Genomic DNA, 19103 nt, shown 5'->3' with positions numbered 1-19103 from the left:
GTGTGTGTTCAGGATTGGAGTGAATTCAGGCATCTCCCCACTCACGCACCAATTCACATATATTACCATTCCTGAACAAAAGTATTTTCTTGATACTTTTGAGCTATTTTCACATACCCCATTGTGAGCAGAAGTGAAGAAGGTTGAACTTTCTACAATGAAGTGTCTAAGTATTTGTACTTCCTGGTTTGTATCCATAGAGAATAAGGTTTATGCTTAAACCCTTTAACTACTTACAGCAGCCAGCAAGAGGATAGATTTTCAAGTCCTTTCATGTGAGTGAAGGAAGGGGGGAGCTTAGAAGTGCCAATATTTTTCTTCGGCATCAAAACCTCTGTGCATTTTTTACCCCTTTAGATCATGAAGTATGTGGTAAAGGAACTACATCCTGAACTTGCCCAGGCACTGGAAATCAAAACAGATATTTTATATTCCATAAATGCATCATTTTTGAAAAGTAATCTCTTTGTGCCTGTCTTGATTTGGAGAATGAACTTGAATGACCTAAAATTGGTCTGTGATTTCCACCACCCGCCTTCCACATCTTCCTCCCCACAAGAAGACACAGTTTTCTCTGTGAAATACATTATAAATCAGCTAGAAGAAAACATTCTGTGTGTCTTCTCCTTCCTCCTCCTCCATCACTACCACAGCCAGACTATCCTCTATTTTCAAAGTTCAGATGATGATTGGTTATAACAGAGAGACAATGGAGTCATAAAGGCACAATGAATAATGGTTTTCAGAATGAAGTGTATGCCCAGACGAAAGCTCCCATTTCCAGATGGCTGACAAAAAAAAGTGGGGTGGAGACTTGATTTCAAATAAACGTGAGCTTGTTTTTTGTGCAGCTTAGAAAATGAAGGATAGGAGTACTTCAGAGCCATTATTTTAAGCAGAGTAACTTGTGCTGAGCTTACAGATCTGGTATGAATAAGATTTTTGTCTTACTTGAATAAAAATCATATGTGATTCCAGGCAATGGCCTGGACCATTTGCTAATACTAATTGTCGTTGGTTAAAAGTAGAGTAGAAGATTGTTAAAGCCTTCCCCGGCAGTAACTTGATCTGTGGAAATGTACTTTGCAGGAACTGTGATGCTTTTTGCAGCTGTCAGGCATTTAAGAGAACCATGCTCACGTGACTCTACATCTCCTGTTTAGCAGTTCAATAATAGCTTATAAGAATGGCACCCTTTTGCTAGTTAAATGATTGTACATTCAACCTCTTTCATTCTTATCTTCCCACCCCTGCTCTGCCCTGTGCAGTGAAATCAACAGAAAGCTCACATCTGCCAACATTTTACTTCAGAAAAATAGATAACTAGATGATGTGGCTCTTTGAAAATAAGGATATGAGATTAACAAAGTATTTTATAATGCAGCTAGCATATTAGGAAACTTCTGAATCAGAAGTCGGAAAAGTTTGTTGTTGCATTATAACCAAGCTCAAAAGCAGCACATTGAAAACATGGCCCTAGCGCAATGAGAAAACCAAATCTTATCAGACTCTTCCAGCTGATCCCTACTAGTGATTCAATATGCCAGCAATTCCTTTGTTCACTGATAGTTTGAATGCTATTCAGGCTCAATCTACCCTATACCTGGCAATACAGAGTTGTATGCAAGCATGCCATCGTCTGTCCAAACCTTTACCTTTACCTAGGTATTAAACCTAAGTCTAGTCTCTCTTCATAATCTTGCAGCACAATAACAATTTAGCCAGTTTAGTCCTTTTGAGTCCTACTGATTTCCATCTGAGAGTTAGACTATGTGAGTCTGTTTGCTCAGTAGCAGCACGTGTGGTGAGGCAGAGCTTCTCTCCCAAAATCAGTGTCACAGTATTTACCTGAAAGGGGCATGGTGGGGCAAGGTACAGTAAGGTCAGGACTGCATGAATGCACTGGAAGAAACATGATTTTGAATATGGTGCTTCTGTTGGTGTACCAGACGTACAAAGGCATTGATTTCTGTTCTTCTTTTTTAAAAAATATAATTTTTATTAACAGGCCAATCAAATCACATTAATTCCAAATCACATTAATTCCAAATTATACAGCCAGATTTTTAAATTTTTGTTGGGGGTACCCATACATCAAGCTCCGAAAGGGGACCAAACATCACTCATATTGCTGCTTTAATTAAACAGTTCTATCCAGTTCTGTCCAGATAGTCTCTTTATTACTTTCCTCATCTTATTGTTATCATATATTCCTTTCCTTGCGATCTCTGATAATCTTCACAAGCGGGTTGAAAACAAACATCCTCTGTGTGGGTTTTACAGTCTCCAAAAATCATATCACATAAAGAACAGACGCCATTTCCACACCACCGTAAAGAACATTCCCTCCGTCTGTCCGTGATTTCCCCAGGCTTGCCAAACATATCTCGGGGGTCCTGCCAGGTCAAGATCTCATTCCGATAACCATACATTCACATTCCGATGACCCTGGTCCTCCTCCCCCTTGTCCTTCTATAGGTAAGCCTGTCTTAGCGAAACACCATTTGTAACTGTGTCATAAAACTTTCCGTTCCCGGATGTTTCTACCAATCCTCTCTTTGATCATTCCCACACAGTTCTTGATCTCCTGCTTGTGATTAATAATTTGCAACGAGATTCTTCTCTCTGGAGGAGAGGGTTCTTGGTACTCACATAAGATTAAAAAAAGAAAAGTTTTTTCCTCCCCCCCTTTCCGTTTCACTCCAACGTACCAGTCTTTTAATGATGATTCTTCACTTGATTTATTGTTCAGCCCATCACTCCGCTCGCAGAGATCCATTAATCAGCAGTCTTTACTCCCAGTCTTCACTTGATGTATGTGCATTAGCTTCTTTCCAATTATTTATTTCCAATTATATATTCCAAGCCATTGCAAACCAGTGCGCGATTAGCGACAGCGTCAGGGAGAGCCGGCCTCACTCGAGGGCTTCGTGCCAAGTGCCTACACCCCCTTCTTTTGAATCCGGGGGTGAATTATGGGCACAGCTGGCAAGGCAGTCCCCCCCCCACACCCTTGGGGGGGTAAGGGAGGCTGCATACTCCCATATCAGCCTCTTAATTACCTTGTGTGGGTCGGAGAGATGTTAGTCGGCCATCTTCCAATGCGCCCCCTGGTGGCCCCCAGCATTGATTTCTGTTCTGACCTGTGTTTGTCACATGCAGCACTGTTCCCATTCCACTGCAGATTGGCCTCCAACCAAAAGTATGTTGTTTGCCTCAAAACCTGCAGTAGCAGAATTTTAATTAATTAGTCATGCTATCAGTAATATTTCAGGTGAATCTCTCTAACCAGTCTGTGATTTAATTGGAGATAGAGCTAAATGGGTAGTTGATTAGTGGTGTTTATATTGGGATAGGAAGTAGAACAAGTACATATATAAACCTCTTTAAATGCAACACCATTAAAGGAAATGGAGTATCTTTAAAACAATCGTAATATGTCTAAGCAGTTATCAAACTAAGTATTATTGCATAGTCAACATATTCTTTATTATAGTATGCTTTCAAAAATTATTACTTTTGGCTTTCAGTCCCTTATCTCCTGGTCTGTCTGTCCCATGCCTATTCCCAGCTACTGCATGTAAAAAAAAAAGCATACAAAAAGTATTAATTTTTTTTTGAATCCAGAAGAACAAAAAAAGCAGGCACTACTACATTAATATGGTGTACGTGGCATGGATTGTGCATAGAATAATTCAGTGCTGGAAATAGTGAACCATAACAGAACCTTTGTGCCAATATTGGTGGCAGCTGGTTGGATATGAAAACACTGGGGCTGCACCCTCCACATCTTGAGGGGGTGGGGGGTGCCCTGCATGAATACTATTGAAGGGATTGATATCATTGATTGTACCATCTAGCTTTACACTAGTACAGATCTACTAATTTATATAGTTATTGATAGGAGCTAGCAAAGCAAAGTAGAAGAAGAAGAAGAAAGCTTCTAGCTTCCATTTGGTAGATCAAATATTGTTTGAATTGCATATTCAAACCATTTTATCCATAATTTACATGCTGTTTGATGGTGGCAGGGGTGGGGAGGGTTATTTTCCTGTTATTTGCATCAACTCACATCTGCTTTTAACCATTCCCATACAATTGTCTTACAGCATGCCTCTTCCTTACATGATCTGACTGTTGTGGAAAACAGTTTATTTACATATCAGGACACTGCTCAGTAAATCCTGACTCAAATAAATTACATTAAGCGATACTGTCTATAGCTAGCAGCACATTGAGCTAAACTACTTTGGGTAAGTGCCTAATGCAAATTTGAAATAGCCTTCCATTACCTGAAGCATACCTCATGATGGAGATATTTAGACAAGGAAAAGTCTTGCCATATACCTTCAAGAAAGTAACAAAGGCTACTAGCCAGTGGGGATAGTGGAGGGAAGCCCTCTCCGCCCATCCAGGTGCTCCACCCTACAACTCTGCTATCAGTTGTTTGTCAGATTTACATACACCTGAAATCGGGTGCCCAGTGATGGCTTTTTGTAAAAGTTATTGTTGGATGAAGTATCTCTTAATTCACTCATGGAACAAAGCACACACACTTACTCAAAAAAAAAAAGTGTGATGTGTGCAGACAAAGAAAATGAAGTCTCTGGGTGTTTCTTACATTCCTTCACATTGCAGAGGCAAAGCCACATTGCAGCAGTCTGGTAGGTATTTTGCTTTTGCATTCTTGCATTCTCTCTCTCATTCTCTCTCTGTGTTGCTATGCCACTTGGCCCAGTTCAGATGTAAAAATCATAGTCCAAGGAATCAAGATTTGGGAAACCAAGAAGAATTATGTCCCAACACTATCATGCCCATGTTCCTGGGGTCCCACCATGCTCAGAAGAAGATTTGGATGAGGATGAAGTTCAGGCCCTTCCCTGAGGAGAGAATCTTCTCCTGTGCCTTCCTGACCAAATAATGTGACCCTACCACCATCTGTGGACTCAAAGGAGCTCCTTCATCTCCTAGACCTCACAGAAGCGAAAAGATACAGAATCAGGCAAGGACCCTTTAAGAACACAGCTGCCACCTTGAAGGAGGTGGGGTCTAATATAAAACAGGCCTTGTATGCCTTCATAAGACTGCAGATGCTTCAGCTCTCTGTTGATGGAGCATTGTTGCATGAAGGGCCACTGGGAACTGTCCAGGGTCCTGATTACAGATTTGGCTAGAATATTTGTTCTACATCTGCCTTGGCATTGCCTTACTGAATTGATTAGACTTGGCCCTGTCCGGCTTGTCTTGCCAGAAGGAACTCAGTCTGATTGTGTCCACTTCTCCTGCTACATTTTAAACATTTCTGGCCAGTCTTCAAAAACAACTCCACATCACATTCCAGAGGATGGATAACTGTGCCCAAGTTACAGCTGTTCTGGAGGGGTAGGATCAACTGATGGAAGCTGCTTCATGCCATGGATTCAATTTGAGTATCCAAAGATTGGGCTGGTGTTAATAGCCTACCTTGGGCATTACCTTCCGGAAATTTGTGTCTTAAGCACCGATCTATGAAGGTCATTTACACACACATGGGCACACACACATGTGCAGGGAGCTATTTTAATATCCTCAGTGAGCAGCCATTTTTCCATGCTATGTCAAAAGCTGTCTTTGCAACCTGTGTTGTTGCTCAAAATGAGTTTTCCCTGTGTCTGTGGCTCTTCTTCCCCCATATTTCCCTGGATTGTGGCCATCTAGAATACACTTGCTAGGGAGACTTAAAAGAGGCAAATTCACACTGATTTGTCCTTTTATGCAGACTGGAAAAGGTTTTCCTCAGTGACACCCTGTGCCCTATAAGAACCAAAACAGTACAGTGGTACCTCGGGTTAAGTACTTAATTTGTTCCGGAGGTCCGTTCTTAACCTGAAACTGTTCTTAACCTGAAGCACCACTTTAGCTAATGGGGCCTCCTGCTGCTGCCGCACCGCCGGAGCCCAATTTCTGTTCTTATCCTGAAGCAAAGTTCTTAACCTGAAGCACTATTTCTGGGTTAGCAGAGTGTGTAGCCTGAAGCGTATGTAACCTGAAGCGTATGTAACCCGAGGTACCACTGTACTGTACATTCTTTCAGGTGCCATATTTATAATGTAAGGAAAGCAGGACTCCTATATAACATTTTCACAATACTTAGCATGTGGGTATTCACCCACAACAGGGTTGCCACACATCCTGGTCTTACAACCAAAGCAGGCGTACATATATCAAAAACACTTCACCACACATCCTCTTCCTGCACCTCAAAGCAGTCAAACACAAAGTGAAGAGACCTGCCAAGTTTCTGCAGTCTCTTCTTTATAACCCTAAAGAAATGTGAAGTGCATTCTGAAAGATTATCTAGGAGTCCATGCATGACCCTTGTGTGTGAGATTACCATTCTGCTGGAACTTGAGAGGGCTCTGGTTGTGAGGTAAATTTGACAGCAGAAATTTCCCTTCACAGTGAGAGCATGCTAAAGATGAGCGGATTAGTCTAGAATGCAGGTGCAAAGTCCTGAGATTAAGAAGGAAAGAGCTTTCATATCTAGAATCATATTTCTCAAAATGAATTACTTTCAAAAGCTCATTAAGCACCAAAAGACAGCTAATGGAATTCTTAAATCATCATTTTAGGATGTGTGTGTTTAAGGATATGTTGTAACCATATGAGCCAGTGCCACATTCCCTTCCGGGACATACGAACAGCATTAACTTGGTTCTATCTTCAAAATTCCAACACCCCATAGAAGTTAGTTGCTGACACCCCTAAGTAAATCAATAAGGCTGAGACTTGAAGTTTTATCCGTGAAATGTGTTGGCTCTGTGAACTTCTTCCCTCCAGGATTATGTCAAACTCCCAATTACTTATCTTAGTACTCCTGCAGGCCCCCATCTTTGCAGCACACGCTACGGAAAACTCATGTTTCAGAGGGCATTGCATTCCCTATGAAAGCCATTCTAATCTGGCATTTCCACACATTACTACTCAGTCACAGCTCGTACTGATTTCAGCCAACAGGCTCATAATCTTCACGGCATGTTACCGTCCCATTCTCCCACCCATCCATTTGCATTCTATCTTATCCTCAGCATGTGCAGATATTACCTCATCCACCCTAGTGCTGGCTCAAGAGATTAACCCCAAAGTGATATGATAAATGCCTCATTCAACAACAACAACAACACAATCCCCTGACACTGATTTCTGAGTTTTGTTTTAAGCCTCACTGAAGAGTGTGACATTGCTACCAGATACTGGTTTACTTCCCCCCACCCCCATTTCCAGAGGCTAGAGCCAAATAAGATTTTGTAAATCATATAGACTCATCTCTTGCCTAAGATTTGGATGTGGAGATTTATCCTACACTTTTGAAAACAATGCTGCAAGGACACAAAGGTAAATATGTCTTCCCAGAAATCCATTGGATATGTGATGCTGTTGTTTTTAGTAAAGCTTTCCTGTGTGGAATTCCATATGGCTAACTTTTAAATCAGACCAGTATCCTCTACATCAGCCTTTCTCAACCTGTGGGTCCCCAGATGTTGAACTACAACTCCCATCACCCCCAGCTAGCAAGGCCAGAGCTCAGGGATGATGGGAGTTGTAGTCCAACAACATCTGGGAACCCACAGGTTGAGAACCACTGCTCTACATGAACAGCATTAGCATACCGGTGATCTATGGTTCAGTTGGATGCTGGGTTGGTATGCTAGTACTGCATTTAAAAGGAGCAGCCCCTCAATTTTAAGAAGACTGCAAATACCCTCAAGGTATGGATATAGTACCTACAGAAGAAGGTCTTCCAACAAAGGCCAGGCAGTTGGGGATACTCCAGTTCTGGGTGGTCACATGATCTGCTCCAACTCTATAAATGTTACTGCCATCTGTCTGTCTTGAGAGACAATGGAGAAGTGTGCCTTTGTGGGTGAAGTCAAACTGTTGGAAGGTTGCACTGCCTGCTGTGGCTGCAGAGACCCATACAGGAGAGACACGTTTTGTTGCAGTTGGGTAAATGAAGGCATCCAGTTGTGCTGCGACAGATGTATCAAAGTGTTTCTTCTCTCTGTGCCCCTCCCGCTCTGTGAAGATTATGTACATATTCCCAATGTCACATTTAAGAAGAGGAAACAAAATCTTCAGAAACTTACAGATATCCATACTGGTTCCCAGGTATTAAGAATGTAAGAAGAGGCTGCTGGATCAGGCCACTGGCCCATCTAGTCCAACATCCTGTTCTCGCAGTGGCCAAGCAGATGCCTGCAGGAAACCCACAAGCAGGACCCAAGCACAAGAGCCCTCTCCTCTCACATAGCTTCAAGCAACTGGCATTATTGCCTCCAGCTATACAAGCAGAAAGGGATGTGGGTGGCGCTGTGGGTTAAACCACAGAGCCTAGGACTTGTCAATCAGAAGGTCAGCGGTTTGAATCCCCGCGATGGGATGAGCTCCCGTTGCTCAGTCCCTGCTCCTGCCAACCTAGCAGTTCAAAAGCACGTCAAAGTGCATGTAGATAAATAGCTACCGCTCCAGCGGGAAGGTAAACGGCGTTTCCGTGCGCTGCTCTGGTTCGCCAGAAGCGGCTTAGTCATGCTGGCCACATGACCCGGAAGCTGTACACTGTCTCCCTTGGCCTATAGAGTGAGATGAGCACCGCAACCCCAGAGTCGGCCACGACTGGACCTAATGGTCAGGGGTCCCTTTACCTTTACCTTTATATAGGCAGAACACAGGCATGGAGTAGCCATTGGTAGCCTTATTGCCTATGAATTTGTCTTATCCTCTTTCAAAGCCATCCAAGCTGGTGGGCATCACTGCCTCCTGTGAGAACAAGTTCTATAGTGCAACTACACTCTGCGTGTATTAAAATTCTTATTTTTTAAAAAATCAATCCATAATATTCAGTTCACAGGCTGACACATATTCAGTTTTGTCCGGTAACCTGGACAAAAAAAACAAACAACCCTAGTCAATAGCCTTGTTTGTTCCCATTTGTAGCAAATAATAAGTATAAGTTGTGTCTTCATTACTTCAGCACCTTCAAAAATAAATAGATAATGTCATGGCTGCTGCCTTTTATTTTAATGTCAGTTTCAAGTAGTTACGCCCCACTAGCAATCACAAGTGGGGAGAGTGCTATCGCACTCCTGCTTGCAGACTTCCCATCAGCATCTGGCCAGTGTGAGAATAGGATGGTGAACTAGATGGGTCTTTGGTCTGATCCAGCAGGGGAAAGGTCTCAGCACTGTGGCAGAGCACCATTTTTGCATGGAGGAAGAGTCTCAGTTCCAATCTCTGGTGTCTACAGATAAGAAAGGGAAGGTTTCTCGACTGAAATCACAGAAAGCTGCTGGTCATCAGTGTAGACAGTACTGAGCTTGGTGGACTCTGTATACGGGCAGCTTCCTGTGTTATTTTGTTCTACTTGACTCGGTGTTTCCTGAGAGACCCAGTAAAAACAGTGACTTGAAAATGATTATTTCTGCATCAAAGTAGATACTTGTCTGCTCAATAACTGCATGGATGAGATACAAAATGCCACACCCTGCCATTTTTTGGGAATCCTTTGCATGCACACATAAGCTGAAAGCTTGCCTGTATGTTTTCAGGCCTTTAAAGTGGGTTTCTCTAACTTTTGTATTTTTTACTTTATGCATGTTTGTGTGTAGAGATGGACTGATCTGTTAATTTTGGTTTCTCTGTTTGTTGTAGGAGTCTTTGTACAGTATTTACTGAAATGTGTGTGTTTTTTCTTGTTTCGTGCCATAGGTTTTTTGTTTTGGGGTGGGGGTTTTTCCCTTCTTTGCTTTTATGTAATGCTTTTTATGTTTTAAAGCTTCCTCAGTTGCTTAGAATCTGTTTATGAAATAATTATATATATATAATTGAACATGACCTGTCCTCTGTAATGAAATAGGAGCTGCTCCCCCCCATATTCCAGTTGTCTTGCTGCATGTGTACTTTTAAATCACAGGTTGTGCAAACATTTAATTTAAGAAAGAAAGACAGAAAAATACCCAACCATTAATTCATCAGATGAGTAAGCATGAAAGAACCAGCAACAGTCAGCATCTGTGGAGGCCAAAGTCCCCAAAAGAGGACAACAAAAACTACCACAGGACATTTGTCACCAGGAAAGGGTTGCTGTAGACTCAGAAAACAGTCCTTCGTCACTGGTCAAAAGGAGCAAAAGGCAAACAGGTTCTGGTTTATATGCGGCCGTCCTTTGTTTGTTTTCATTAAACACCCTTACTGATCTTAACCATCTGTATTTGTTAAACTTGTTTCGTTCCTCCGTACTTTGGAGTACAAACAATACCATATGTGTGCTCCCTCACTGCTGGCATTTTGGCTCATCACACTGACATGTGTCTTAAAGGCTACGTTTGCAGTTGTTGTCCCAGAAGTGGATGTGATCCACTGTGAAATTTGAAATATTCAAGGTATCTCTTTATTTACTTTTTTGCATGAGAAGACATAAAAGGTGCCTAAATGGGTAATATTAATCTCTACTAAAACTTGAGTAGTGACACGCATTTAAATATCCCGCAACTGGAGATCTTCAGGAAGAATATGTATTTGTGTGTCTCACCAATGGGATAAATGAATTCTGGTTTTTGTCCATTTTAGAAATACTGTGCAGAGACAATGTGGTGAACACTGAGGAGAGAACATGTATGTGCACCAAAATATGCACATGCTAAATATGAAAAGGGACATTCAATGCTATTTTAATACTGAGTTCTTGCCAGACATCAACAAAAAATTTTTTTCAGCGTAGGCAAGGTGGGAGCTTATAAGGGGTCTCTGGTCAATCAGAAACTCACAGCTAAAAACTTTATATGAAATTCACAGCCAAGAAGCTGAGATGTCCCTTATATGGAAGAAGGGTGTGTTTGCATTAAAAATGGCTAAGGTTCTGGGGACTCAATCCATGCATAGATGCTACTGCACAAAAATGTCTTGCTTTCTCTATGCTTTTGCCAAACCAAACCCATATTCAAAGACATGTGCAGAGTTCCACCTGAACCGAATTTCTCAGTAACAGAGGGACTGGCCAATATGCCCAGTGGTCCACTAAAAGTTCCTCACCGTGGCAAGGGTGAACTGACACCAGCAGTGCCACCTACAACCAAGATGTACTGCCATTTTCTTCTGCTGTAGTTACTGTTCTTGTGTGGCATGACCAAGGGCTGCTGTATGCAATTTGGCTTCTTTGCATCCAATTCAGTAGGGTTGGATTGTGGCCTTAAACAGATTTTAATCTGATTTAATTGACATTCCTCCTTTCACTCAGGAAAACGTAGTTTGGGAGAGAGCTAACACTATGCCTAGTGATCCCTTTCACAGGAATACAGGAAATTGTGACAGTTAAACTGTTTTACAGTCAAAGAATGAAAAGTATTTGAAAGTCTGTTGGAATTCTAAACTCAGGATTATAACGGACAACCCTTTCCCCTTTTGTTCTATTTCCCCACATTTTCATTTTATTCCCCAGCTAACTTTGTAGGGCATAGTAGAATATTATACCTTTGTTAACTATTGACTTTGTGTGCTTTATTTTTTGACTTGTAAATTTAAGATGAAAAAAACTGTTTTATATTTATAGTGCAAGAATGTCCTAAATGTACCAAAAGAAAAATACCTGGTTCTAAGCTAGAGCAGCAGACTAGATCTGGGTCACTTCCTTTTAGCCTAACCTACAGGGTTGTTCTGAGGATAAATATGAGGGAGAACACGTACGCCATCTTGATTTCCTTGGCGGGGAAGGGACATATAAAAGTAATTTTAAAAAATAAAATGAATGAATGTCACTAAGCCTCACATCTGAGGGCCTTTCTTAGCAGCGCAAAGAAAACTTTGTGTAAATAAGAATCAGGCCTGTAAGTGTTTTAAAACCACATCACACGTTGGGGGCAGAAGCAGCGTTGGCTTTTCATTGTAAATTATGCCTGCTATTGTAATCTATCTATCTGGATCAAACATTCTTTGGCATTGCTTTCCAAAGATCCGGTTGCAGCGACTTTGTCGGCATTAAGTGAAATCAAACATGGCTTGTGAACAGAGGTTTAGTGATGAATAAATCATCCCAGAGAGCTGGAGAGAGAAACAAATCCTCAAACATGCCAGTGTTACGGTCCTTGCCTTTATTTCTCCTGCAGCTTTCCCCGTTAAATTTCATTTGCAGCGTTGGGGTGACATGTGTTTTGCCTTATTCAGCCATTTGGAATACAGGTGTACTGCTGTGTTTTTTGATGGAGTGTTGCTATTCTGGAGTGCTCTGTCCAAAACACAACCCCACACATGCAATCCAAACCACCAAGGATGAGTCAGACATCATGTCATTGCCACGATAATTATTGTACACGTTTTCATGCAAAGCTGCAGAGCATTTTTCATTAGTCAACAGTCTCAGTGCCAAAAGCTACACCCCTAAAGCTTCGAGGCTGTGTTTTCCTTAACCTTGAGGAATTTGCGATTTACAAAGGCATATATTGTGCAACCTATACCTAAGCCAAATCAAATAGCAAAGTGCAGAAAAACCTCTCCAAACCGTTTTGTTGTTTTTTTAAAAAAAACCCATCCTGAATTATAATGCATGTTTTTTAAAAGTAGAAAAATGTGTATGTTTTTGTATATAACTCAAGGAAAGGCATTTGCTCAACAAGTTTTAGAAGCCTGATAAATGGATTATTTGTTCCGGGAGGGGAATTAGGGATTTATTCGCTGTGTTTACATTAACAATTTTGCATTTTAATTGTTTGTTTGGACTTGCTCCTAAAAATTAGGGCTTGCTCCTTGTAAAAATGCAAAACAAGCACCCCTGCCCCTGTTTAAGAGGCAAAATGGATACTGAGCATAATAGTTCAAGAGAAAATTCTTGTAAAAAAATTGTTTGGATAAAAAAGAGAATTGGAATGAACTCTGTGTTCAGCTTATTTCCATAACATTTGCTGTGTTGTGACTGTTTTGTTTAAAAAATCTTTTTTTGAAATGCCAGGGAACTAGAAAAACCATTTGGTATCATTTATAACAGACATGAAATCAGGAAAACTAGAATCCCAACAACGTACTTTCCTGGGAAATAAATGACTGTATGCTTTCCATTATCTGGAGGGGACAGGGAGTGTTGGTGAGAATCAAGCATAGAAGTGGTGCAGACCCTGGCCTACCTGTCAGTCAGCTGACATTACTCAACAATGTCAACTAAGTGGCCTACATGGTTGCAAAACATCTTCTACCAGCTTTGACTGGTAGCTCAGCTGCAACCCAATCTGAACAGGGATAGGGTGGCTTTGGTTGTCTATATTCTGGTTATACTACAGTGGTACCTCGGGTTACATACGCTTTAGGTTACATACGCTTCAGGTTACAGACTCCACTAACCCAGAAATAGTACCTCGGGTTAAGAACTTTGCTTCAGGATGAGAACAAAAATTGGGGGGGGCACAGCACGGCAGCAGCGGGAGGCCCCATTAGCTAAAGTCGTGCTTCAGGCTAAGAAGTTTCAGGTTAAGAATGGACCTCCAGAATGAATTAAGTATGTAACCAGAAGTACCACTGTACTTTAATGTGCTGCGCATGTGGCTACCTTTCAGGGGTGCTGACTTCCCCCCCCCACACACACACACACATTGAAGGGTTGCAACCATGTGATACATCATGTGTCACGTGACAGCCGCCCGGTGTGTGCTGGGCGGAGGCAGAATGCATGGAAGGGCAATCCTTGTGCTTGCTCATTGCAGCCCCTGCCTGGCTCCAAGGCTTCCGGGCTGCCAGGCGGAGGCTGGGATGAGTGAAGGCAAAGACCGCCCTCACACTTTGCAGCTCCTGCCAAGCTCCTGGGCTCCCAGGGCTGCCTGGTGTAGGCTGTGGCTGCGGTGCGTGAAGGGTGCCTAGCTTCAGTGGGGGGTGGCACAGCCCCTTGTGCCCCATCAGGGCCATCTTTACCCGGGGGAGCAAGGGGTGCAGGGCACCCAGGTGCTGAATTCTGGGGGGCGCCCGCCGCTGAAGCCGCCTAAGCATATTGGGTTGAGCTGCTATGCGGCATCGGGGTCAGCGACACCTTTGACAGGACTGAACTTGCACCGCCTGCCTGCAAATGCTGCTGCAGGGAGAGCTCTCTGGAAAGTATCGCTCACCAAAGCCGGGAGGAGAGGGAGTAACAGGAAAGAGGGACAGACAGAAAGAGAGTGCGCCTATCTAGCGACAGGAGTGTGCACAGGCTCTGGAAGAAGAACTCGTATATGCACACTCGCAAGGGCCCTCCCAGCTCCTCTAGAAATGAGGTTGCTCCCACAATGAAAGGCTGCCTGAGATGGCTCTCCCATGCATGCGCACAATGCCTGCCGGTCTCATCCTTCAGACACCTCTCTACGGTGTCATAAGCGCATGCGTGGAGTCTTTACACTGACTCCCAATGTGTTCTTTGTCTTCTTTAGAAAAGCTGGTTTAAAACAAAACACACAAAAAACCCTCCTTTTAGCGTGAGCGCTATTTATCAAATGATAATAGTGACATAATGCATAATAAAAGTTAATTCGGGGGATAAACTAAATTTGGGCGTGCTGGGCAGATCTTTGCACCCCGGCGGCGCATATGCTAAAGACGGCCCTGTGAGGGGGGCCACTAGGGGCGCATCAGAAGATGGCTGACAATAACATCTCTCCGACCCACACGAGGTAATTTGGAGGCTGTGATGGGAGTAAATAGCCTTCCTAACCCCCCCCCAGGATTGGGGGGGGCTGCCCTTGCCTGCTGTGCCCTATACCACCCCCGAATTTGTGGGGATGGGAGCACTAGGCAGAATGCCCTCCTGTGGATTTCGGCACTCCTGGACGCTGCCTCTGATCCGCGACTCTAGCTGCAAGAACTTCAAAAGAAACGATTAGGATGAAGCGAATGCACATATTTCAAGGAAGGAGGGGGAGTAAAGACTGCTAACAGAAGAGATCTCTGATAAACAAGACGAGTCGGAATTAACCAGATGAAGACACACCAAGACTCGGTATGGCAAAGGGACTGGATGGGGGAGGGGGGACTTTCCTTTCTTTCCTCTATGTGATTAAACAAGAATCCCCCCCCCCTCACAAGTCAGAAATGTCATTTGAAGGACTTAAGCTGTGGATTTACGACTGTGTGGAGATAAACTTTCTAACCAAAGCATGTTTTAAGAAGAGTGTGGAATGTATAAGGGCTTTGGAATGACGCAGTTAAAAATACCATCGCCATATTGGGAAGTTCTGTCAGAGGACTTAAGTCTGGAAGGAGAAATAGAGAAAGAGAGCTGTTTTTATATTGTGGGTGAAACTCCTCAGAGGGACTTAAGAACGACAGTTCTGTGATTAATGATGGAAAGAGCGATGTTATCTATGAATGCGATGATATATGGAAACCATCTCGATTTGAGGATTGGACGAACGGAAAAATTCACACAGGATTATTATTTGTGTTTATCGGCTTAAGGAGATTATCAGAAGAGATCATAAAGAAAAAAGAGAAAATATACGAACAAGATGAGATGTGGAAACAGCAAGATAAGACTGGATAGAATTATGAACTTTGTTTGGACTGATTTGGACATTAACGCAGTAGCAAGAAGATGATCAGAATCCCCCTTCGGATCTTGAAATATGGGTCCCCTCAACAAAATTTAAAATTCGGCTTTGTAATTCGAAATTTTTGTGATGTGATTTGATTTGATTGGCCGGTTAATAAAAATTATTTAAAAAATAATAATAATAAAGGCGGCCCTGTGCCCAGCATGCCTGCTACCTTTGAAGACAGTTCAGAAACTACGGCTAGTGAACACCATAGCAGTTAGACTCAGACAAGAAAGTGTTGTCCTGGCTGTCAGTTTGTTACAGGACCCGATTCAAAGTGCCGTTTTTAACCTTTAAAACCTTTTATGGCTCAGGACCTGTACACTATAAGACACTGCCTTTTGCCATAGGAATCTGTCCAGACCCTAAGATCGTCATCTGGGGCTCTTCTCTGTGTGCCACCTCCAAAGAAGGTCTAGAGTGCGATGATGAGAAAACAAGCCTTTTCTGTAGCATCTCCCTTCTATGGTATTCTATCCCCTGGGATGCCCACCTGGTGCCAACTTTGTAAGGTAAAGATATTTTTGTTTCCCCAGGGGATTTGGGCAGAATGTTTGTATTGTGACTATGTATTTAACATGCTTATTTATTTTTAATTGTTTTGTCTACAATGACCAGCAGAAGTTTCCAGGAGTTCTCTCCCAGTTTCACACACGGTTCTCTCCCAGCCCTCTCTGGAAATGCCAGGGGTTCAACCTGTGACTTTCTGCATTCAGATCAAATGTTCTGCCACTGAGCAACAACCCTATGGATATTCTAAGGTAAGAAATATACAATATGTTCTATATAGAACAATGATATTCTTCAGTAATGAAAATTCTCTTCAACTAAAGGTTAACTCTCAAACATGAGAATACATAGCAATAATATGGATCCAGCATAGATTTAATCTAAAATGAATAAATTTACAGTTTGCAATCTGAGGTGATTTACACATAATCTTGATTCTTAAGTTCTGATCCCATAACAAATGCAATTGCTATGGGATTCTTTTGTTTTGAAGACTTCTTGCTGAAGCACTCTTTTTTTTGGGGGGAGACTGATGAAGATCCCCTCCCTAGGATTCTCAGAAGAAACACCCATTCATGTACTGTTTATTATACTTTAAAAGTAAAAAAAAAAGTGAATGTGAAGAATTCTTTTTTTTTATTCAGGCTGAAGAGTGACCTCAAGATGTGGGAAAGTTGTCTATTGCTTATGTTATTTTTACACCCACTTTTGAGTGCTTTGAGGCTACATTTCCCCTGAGTTATGACAGATATTGCCACCCACCTCAGTTCTTCCTGCCTCTGCCCTAACAGAACCTCTTTGTTGTTTTATCTAATCAAATTCAGAGCTTCTGCTATAGTTGGCTCTCTAGGCTGTTCAAAGTGGTTATATTTCTGATTTCCCAGGCTTCAGAAGGACTAAAAATAACCAAAGAAGAATCCGAAATGGAAGGCTGAAATCTCTGCCAGCATTTTGAAGCGACCTACTTAGAATTCAGAAACAATTGCCTACAACAGACAAGGCCCAAAGCTTAGTTTCTGTATTGACATATTGGATAAGACCATGGTAGGGAGTTGCACTGGACCATAGGAAATGATCTTGTACTGAATCAGATCATTGGCCCATCCAGCTCAGTCTACCCTGACTGGCAGAGCTATCCAGCATTTCAAACAAGATACACTTCCAGCCTTACCTGGAGACAGGGAGAGGAGGGAATCAACTCACTTTGCATTTAAAGGCAAAACTAGTTAATTCAGTTTCTGAAACAATATGAGAACCGAAACAAACTTCTCTGAATTTTGTATACAGTTCTTCAACCAGCCAATTTTTACCAAAATACATATATTAGGGAGAGATGTGCATAAAATTATTATATTAGCGAAAATAACATTAAAGAAATGCATTACAGTGGTGCCCCGCAAGACGAATGCCTCGCAAGACGAAAAACTCACTAGACGAAAGGGTTTTTCAGTTTTGCGTTGCTTCGCTAGACAAATTTCCCTATGGGCTTGCTTCGCAAGACGAAAACGTCTTGCGCTTTTTTTAAAAAGCCGCTTGAAGAGGCGCAGTTGTGACGGACCGTGCTTTGCAAGACAAAAAACATCGCAAGATGAAAAGACTCGCGGAACGAATTCTTTTCGTCTTGCGAGGCACCACTGTATATTAGAGATGATGGTTTGGAAAATATGTACTTCAGTCACAGCTGCATACAGTTCACAAACTGCTGCAGAAATATGGAGAACTCAAGATTGTAAAAATTAGAAACTGAGAACAGAAATTGACACATCTGTCCATGCCTACTTGGAGATGTAAATAACAAAACAAAAACCCAAGACTTTGATGTTCTGCAGTGTGTGTGAGAGAGAGAAAATGAAGCTATACCATGCTTCTGTAAAAGGTAAAGGGACCCCTGACCATTAGGTCCAGTCGTGACCGACTCTGGGGTTGCGGTGCTCATCTCGCTTTATTGGCTGAGGGAGCCGCGTACAGTCTCTAGGTCATGTGGCCAGCATGACTAAGCCGCTTCTGGTGAACCAGAGCAGTGCACGGAAACACCGTTTACCTTCCCGCTGGAGCGGTACCTATTTATCTACTTGCACTTTGACGTTCTTTCGAACTGCTAGGTTGGCAGGAGCAGTGCAATCAGCTGGAAACTGTCTTGAAATAGATGGATTGGGTTTTACGGACTGGGATCTGAAGTGTTCTGCACATGCCATAGGGCTTCAGCTCTCTTTGCATTCCTTAAGTTTCACAAGGTAGGGGTGCTCCATGAGGTATGGGGCAGCTGCTATCAGAAGGAAATCTCACCAGTTACATTCTTTGGGCTTTAATATTTCAGTGGCACCCCCTTGCCTTCTGTTGTTTGTCATTGTTGTGGCGGCCCCTGCAATGCCCTCTCAGCTTGGTGCCCAGTGAAGGCAAACTGGTCATGCTCCCCTAACTCCACCTCTGATCTCACCCGTTCCCATCACATGCCTATGGAAGCATTTTCCACTTGCACATGAGGGTATCTGGATTCCAACACGAGAGACTATTGTATAATTTACTGCCTGTAGACTGAAACCCTTTTTGAAGCATATTTGGAAGCAATCATTAATAATAATAATAAATATTGTTTAGCAGCTACAACTAAGCTTTGCTCAAAAATAAATATGAACAGGTGGTCTTGCTCATAGCCTTCCAATCTGAATATCAGATTTATTTTTTGTCCCGTTTTTTTTTTTTTTTTTTTTTTTTTAATGCAGTCACAATTTTCCAGAAATCAGAAATGGTCAAAGTCACACATCATTTGTAATTCTGGAATGATGAGCAAATGATGTTGAAATCTTTTTTCCGAACTCAAGAACCTCACTCCACTCCAGACATCTCATAGTCACATACTATTGTATTTGAGTGCTTATGGCTATTCTCTGGCTGCTTTCCTTATAGTTTCAAAATAACAAGTTTGGAAATATAACCAGAAGCAGCCATTACATCAGGCAGACACTGTCCCTGATAGGACTTATTCTGGGTGAAGCAGTCTACTACTTTTATTGC

This window comes from Podarcis liolepis (genome assembly GCF_965112155.1).
Source record: "Podarcis liolepis genome assembly, chromosome: 3".
Taxonomy (NCBI): Eukaryota; Metazoa; Chordata; class Lepidosauria; order Squamata; family Lacertidae; genus Podarcis; species Podarcis liolepis.
Note: the sequence above shows the minus strand (reverse complement) of the source record.